Raw genomic sequence first — 6,000 nt, 5'->3', positions numbered from 1 at the left:
TTTATTTGAGCAGATAGAGTGCGTAGACCGATTTTCTGGTTGTGAAGGGGCATATTTTAAATATGTGCAGTAATACCTGTATGTAGTTTTTCAGTATTTGTATGTGTAGAAGGATAAATATATTTAAAATATTTTCTTGCTTCAAATGTAGCTACAGTCACAAAGAGCAAAATTGTTGAAAACTAGAAATTCAAGAGGCCATTTCATGTTTTTAACGTTTGGATCTATTCCCTGAATTAGAGAAAAAAAATATTATCCTGAATTATAACACTTGTTGATATAAATATAAAATAGAAATGCAGAAAATATTTTCACTGTTTTTTTTTTCTAGAGAATTCTTATGAACTGCATCTTCAAATCACTTAAATCCCTATGGATATATGGAAAGCAGTTTACCTTTCACCTTCTTATCCACAAAGTGAGTAGAAAATGTATACAATTCAGAGAGGAGAAAAAAAAATCCATCTTTTGGCAGCTTAAAAATGGCAGTCTTAAGTAGAGGAGCAAGAGGAAAGCTAAAGGGATGAAAACTTAAGTCATTTTCTGAAAATCCAAGAACCAGGTGGCAAGGGCACCCTCTGATGGAGAATGAGTTCAGAGACCATGAGTCAGGAATTTATGAAGAAGATTCTAAGAGTTCAGTGTTATCTAGAGGCAAAATCTGAGTGAGAACATGTCAACTACAAGCAGAGAAGCCCAGGACAATTGCTGAGCAAGCTTGTCACCAAGCGGTGAATATGTGGGTGTGGTGCTTAGGTATGTTTACATTGATACAGGGCCAGAGACAAGACTGATTTTTTTTTTTTTTTTTTGCAAAACATGGATAATAAAAGATCAAGTAAATAAAATGAGCTAATTTAAGGTAGTCTGATTAGTTTAGCCTTTTCATACCTACTATTTTTATTTGCATAACATAGGAAAAATTTTAGATGTCAATGAGTAGTAGATATAGTAAAATATAACATAGTTTCCACAGGTGAAATTATAATGTTTTCCAAAGTATGTGTTTAAATGGAGACTAAACCAACTATTTTGAGGGGTGTTGACTAAGAAAATTAAATATTTTAGTGTTTTTTTTCAATGCTTTTTTTTAAATACAGGCACAACATTTTTAGAAATAGGATGATGCCTGGTGATTTGAATTAATTTGGTCAAAACTAAGAAACCAAAATGGTGATCTGTCTGTAACAAAAATTGAATAATTTTTGTCCTAAGTTCAAGTTTCTATAAAGCCAACATAAAAGACTTCATGAACCAATTTTTTGGTTCTTCCCTAGCATTTGTGTACACATTTATATTAACTATATATTTGGTTAAGAATTTAATATTTACTCATATCTGGAGTGGCAAGACCGTTAGGAGCCTGTTAATGTCATCTTGGCATTTTCCATTTTCTTCTATGCTACAGTTTCCTAATGAAGTCTAGAATACATACTTCTTGGATAATGCCGGGGAACTGACACCTTAATTCAGCTCACAACAAATAACAGGTAGAGATCAGTGGATAGTACATTCAGTTTCCATTCTGCGGGTAATCTGCTATGAACAGGGCCTATAGGTCTCCTAGGGATAGACTGATTTATCATAAATTGTCCAAAGGCTGACTTGCATTTTAATCTATCCTTAGATGATTTTCTTCCTTTTTTTTCTGTTTTCTTAAACTGTGTCCATAAAAAAAAAAAAACTAAGACAACATTTGTTCTTCCACAAAAATTGTTTTAATAGCTTACAAAAATACGAATTATTTGATGAAATAGAGAATAAAATGCTGTTTCTAAAGTTAAAAATTATAAATAATCTGTAGGTTATATATAAATAAACCTCAAAATTTCATAGCAGGAATTAACAGAACCTTTGAGGGTGAAAAAAATAACAATTATTTCAACATATTAAATATCACAATAGTTGTTTAAAATACTTGCTTTGAGACTTACTCCCCAAATAATTTATTTAATATTATCATTGGTCATGATCAAGACAAAATATTTTAGAAGTGCTATTATTCATTTTTTTCTGCATTTATGTATATGAGATATACTCCATGTTTATATAAATATGTCAAAATAGACTCTACTGTCACCTATAACTAAAGAGAATTTAAAATATTTTAAAATGATTGGTAGGGACTTGTCTTTTTATATCATAGATGAAACATAATTCAGGTAAACAAAATCAGTCACGAATTATTAAAAGGTATGTTAAAAGATATGGTTATGTAGCATTTAAGATCATTTTGTGGAAATTATTTGTTATATTTCATACTTAAATAGTATTTCATGTCAATATTTTTAATAGGATGAAGTAAATGAATTAGTAATTAATCTTTTCTTATTTCTCCCATCATTTTATATATAAATAACCGTACAAAGCAAACATGACTATAAAATTTGGAGATAGCGCAGTGTGGTCTTGTTCTTTTTTTTTTTCATCAAACATATTTGTTTAGGTAATAGAGAAGTGAGCAGCCACATAAATCAAATAATAAACAATGGGCAAAGAAAAAGCCCTCAATAAATCTGTTCTTTCAATATAAAGGGAATAGCTAACCAAAAGAGAAAAGATCTAGTTAATAACTGTCCTGCTTTGGCCAAACACCACATTTTAAACTGTGAAACCACTATAACCTGAATGAACAAAATTCAAATGGCAGCCTATACTTGCACTCTTAGTTACACCAGCGTTGTGTCACAAAAGTCCAGTAAGCCTAATGAAGAACTGATATTTTCATCAACTCTGGTAGGGAAAGACAACTTCCAACTCTCCCTCAGTGTTCTGGTGTCTTTGGAGACCTCGAGGAGATCCTATATTTCCACTTTCACACAATTGTAATGGAGATCTCTCTGGAACAACTTTCTGGAGTAGCTTTAGAAGAGGCCAGTCCAGCCGGGGAGTCAGAACTTTCTCTTCCTGGAAGTAATAAGCCTAGAGGTAACGAACTATGCCTTTCACTTGAGGGAGGAAAAGACATATGGAATAGTCATGATGAACCCCTGGACTCTCCCAGACAGGAGAGCATCAATGATGTCCTAGAAGGAAATTTGCAGCCACACAGCCCAAGAGTAGGAGACATTTCTTCACACCTAGAGTGTCAGAGGAGGATGTAATAGGAGAAAAGAAATCGTCAACAAAGTAAAGAGTAAACCAACAGAGAAGTGAAAAACGCTTCATCTGGTAAGGGATTAATATTCAAAATACATAAAGAACTTAAATTCAGCATGTGTCACACTTTTAGCACATCTCAACTCAGGACTGCCACATTCAAGGGCAAGATGACCAAGGTGAGTAGCAAATATTACTGCACTTAGAGTCCTTCAAGTAGAACATTCATCTATTTATTCCAGTAGCCAAGGTTTTCTTGGAATGCAGTTAAATCAAATACATTGCTTAAAGAAGAATACAGAGTCCTGGATTCATAAGACACTGGACTCCAGGAAACTTGAGGCTTTATTTCAAATGTTGTAAACCTCCAACTATTAAGCATCCTGGACAATGTTTGACATCACTGTTTATCTGCATTGTTTATCTATTTCTTGTGTGTGCCAAAACGATGACATTTATCCTCAAAACCCACTTTATTACTACTTTTAAAAGTTAAACAGAGTCTCTCCAAAATTATTTGATTCATTAGGCTTACTTATGTTTTTGTGGTACAATAAGAAGTTAATAGTATGTTTCACATTTTATAGGCTCCTAAAAAGCTCCTCAAGCATTTGATTTTATTTCCTGCCAGGACAACCTTGTCAAGTCCTCATGTTTATTTGTTGGAGTTTTCTTTCTGACTCACATTTCCCCAAACAGAAACCAAGAAAAATTGTCAATTTCACTTCCTGTAGCTTGTCTTTTATCTCTCTTGTATAATCTAAATGGGTTAAAGTAAACACACCATTTTTTTCTTTTAATTCATTTTTATTGTAAATTGACAAAATAGTGCATAAATTGAGTTCTAGAAATTGTTCACACAAGGTAGGCTTAGAATACGGAATATAAAATTGATCAGTGAGAAAGTGAAGGACTAGCACAAAAATCTAGAAAACAAAGTTTAATTTAATACAATATATCCATTATTGCAAGGTTAGGCGGGCACATTAACCACCAGAAATCTGTCTTCTGCTTTGTCTGAGCCCTAGTTTATATCCTTGGTGGAGAAGATAAATGGAAAATAAAATATCCTGTATTTTAATTTTTCTTTCTTTGCTTAATAAAATGACAGGAATATGAGAGTAATAGATGATTAAGTATGATGGTCATGAAGTAGACTGGGACCAGATCCTTGATAACCTGACAAACCATGGAAGGGGTACTCCACCTCACAGACACATGATAGAGGCCATTGGGGGATAAAGCCTGCAAAATAATGGAGAGAAAAAGCATTAGATGTGGCATAAAGAAGAATGAAAGGTGTAAAAGGGGATTTCTGGGGTCTTTGCAAGAACAGCCACATTATGATGATATCACTGGCCGAAGTGAGGAAAATTAAGAGAGAGGTAGGTTTGAGAGGAAAAAGGAGTCATTATTTATAACCCTGTAGAGTGTGAAGTGCGTATTGAGTATCCATGTGGAGACATCAAATATGTGACTGAGTAGAGGATTTTGACTCTCAGTGGAGCAGTCCAGTCTGGATAAAATCATACTTTATCAATTGCATTCAAAACCACAAAAGTGTACAGTATCAACCAGAATGTAAGTGCAGGCGTAGAATGAGCCACCAGAAAATTTAATATTCAGAGTCTTCCAAGAGGAGAGTGTTCTGGAAAATGAAGTTGAACAGAACCATTGAGGTAAGGGAAAAACTGTGGGGTGTTATGTTGAAGGAACAAAGTAAAAAATGTATTATAAGAAGGAAGAAGTAGTCAAAAATGTTAAACACCATGTGATCTGACTCTGTTTTGCACTTAGTAATCTGATAAGTTTTAGGATTTCCTTCTAAACTCAAATATTCTCAGTTTCAACAAAGTTTGATTTTCACCTCGGGACTTGCTTGTTATATATAGAAAACCATGACACATTACTCATAAAAATATATATTTATTAGACTATCAACCTTTAAAACCACAGAAGCAAAATTTTTGTATTGTAGAATGTAGTCCTCCCCTTTCTGTCCACTGAACTTTGGTTATTGAAAAACTTATAAAAATCCATCTGCTACTGAGAAAAATTATTCTACCCTATTTAGTAGATAGGTAATGTTACATTATTGACCATTTAATGAAACATTTTTCCAACTCGTCTTGTCTTATTTGATGGGAAAAAAATGTTAGATTGCATGTAATACTGAATGGAGGAATGACACCTGTTTTGGGTGGCATAAGTATTTTTTTATTGGAATAGTTTTCCTTTCCCCATGTTGCAAGAGAGAGTCAGGGAAGCCTACACTTCACATTTGATGTACAGTTGCTCCTTCCATGCTGACCGGCTCCTATTTTTTTGTTGTCTACCTTGGTTATGACTGAGCAGTAGTGAGCACCATTCTAACTTCAGAACATCTATACTTTGCTACTGCTTCAAGAATCTTACTTTAATATTAGCAAACCTTTTGTTGTCTGTGGAATTCTGCTATGTAGTAATTTCCTTGACACACTTTAACACCAATAAGTGAGAACCCTCTCAGATAGCATGCAGAAAACTATTGTCACGTTCTCTAGTCTTTGCTGTATTTCTCTTTGCTCTGAACCTCCTTACTTTTTTTCTAAATTTCTTGTATTTCTTAGAGACTTTTTCTTTTGTCAAACTTTCTAGTGCCTACAGAGTCAGACTATGTGTGAGTAACAAGATACATAAATTGTACTTATTAATTAGCACTTTACTGTGAATGTAGAAGCTATGTGTTGCTTAAAAAGATGACTTTGTGAATAGTTAAGTATTTTGAGATTTTTTTAGGAAATTTCCTTTCCAAAATTTCAAGACACTTCATTTTGTCTAAGGAAGAAATAATGATTTTCTACACATCAATCACACAGATTAGAGCAGTAGAAGAGTTGTTTTATATTTTACGTGACTCTG

The 6,000-nt window shown here is 33.3% G+C and overlaps 1 protein-coding gene across 12 annotated transcripts in view; it reads right to left on the bottom strand.

The window, feature by feature from the left end:
- Positions 1–4,024: 4,024 nt before the first annotated feature.
- Positions 4,025–6,000, bottom strand: part of LOC144366099 (heat shock factor protein 2-like) — a 102,429-nt gene continuing 100,453 nt past the window's right edge. For all 12 annotated transcript variants that reach the window (XR_013424970.1, XR_013424969.1, XM_078019460.1 and 9 more), the window contains one exon: positions 4,025–4,344. The gene's annotated coding sequence lies outside the window, so the exon portion shown is untranslated. The remainder of the gene's footprint in view (positions 4,345–6,000) is intronic.

This window comes from Ictidomys tridecemlineatus, chromosome 8 (genome assembly GCF_052094955.1).
Source record: "Ictidomys tridecemlineatus isolate mIctTri1 chromosome 8, mIctTri1.hap1, whole genome shotgun sequence".
NCBI classification, from domain to species: domain Eukaryota; kingdom Metazoa; phylum Chordata; class Mammalia; order Rodentia; family Sciuridae; genus Ictidomys; species Ictidomys tridecemlineatus.
Note: the sequence above shows the minus strand (reverse complement) of the source record. Positions and strands in the feature narration are given on the sequence as shown.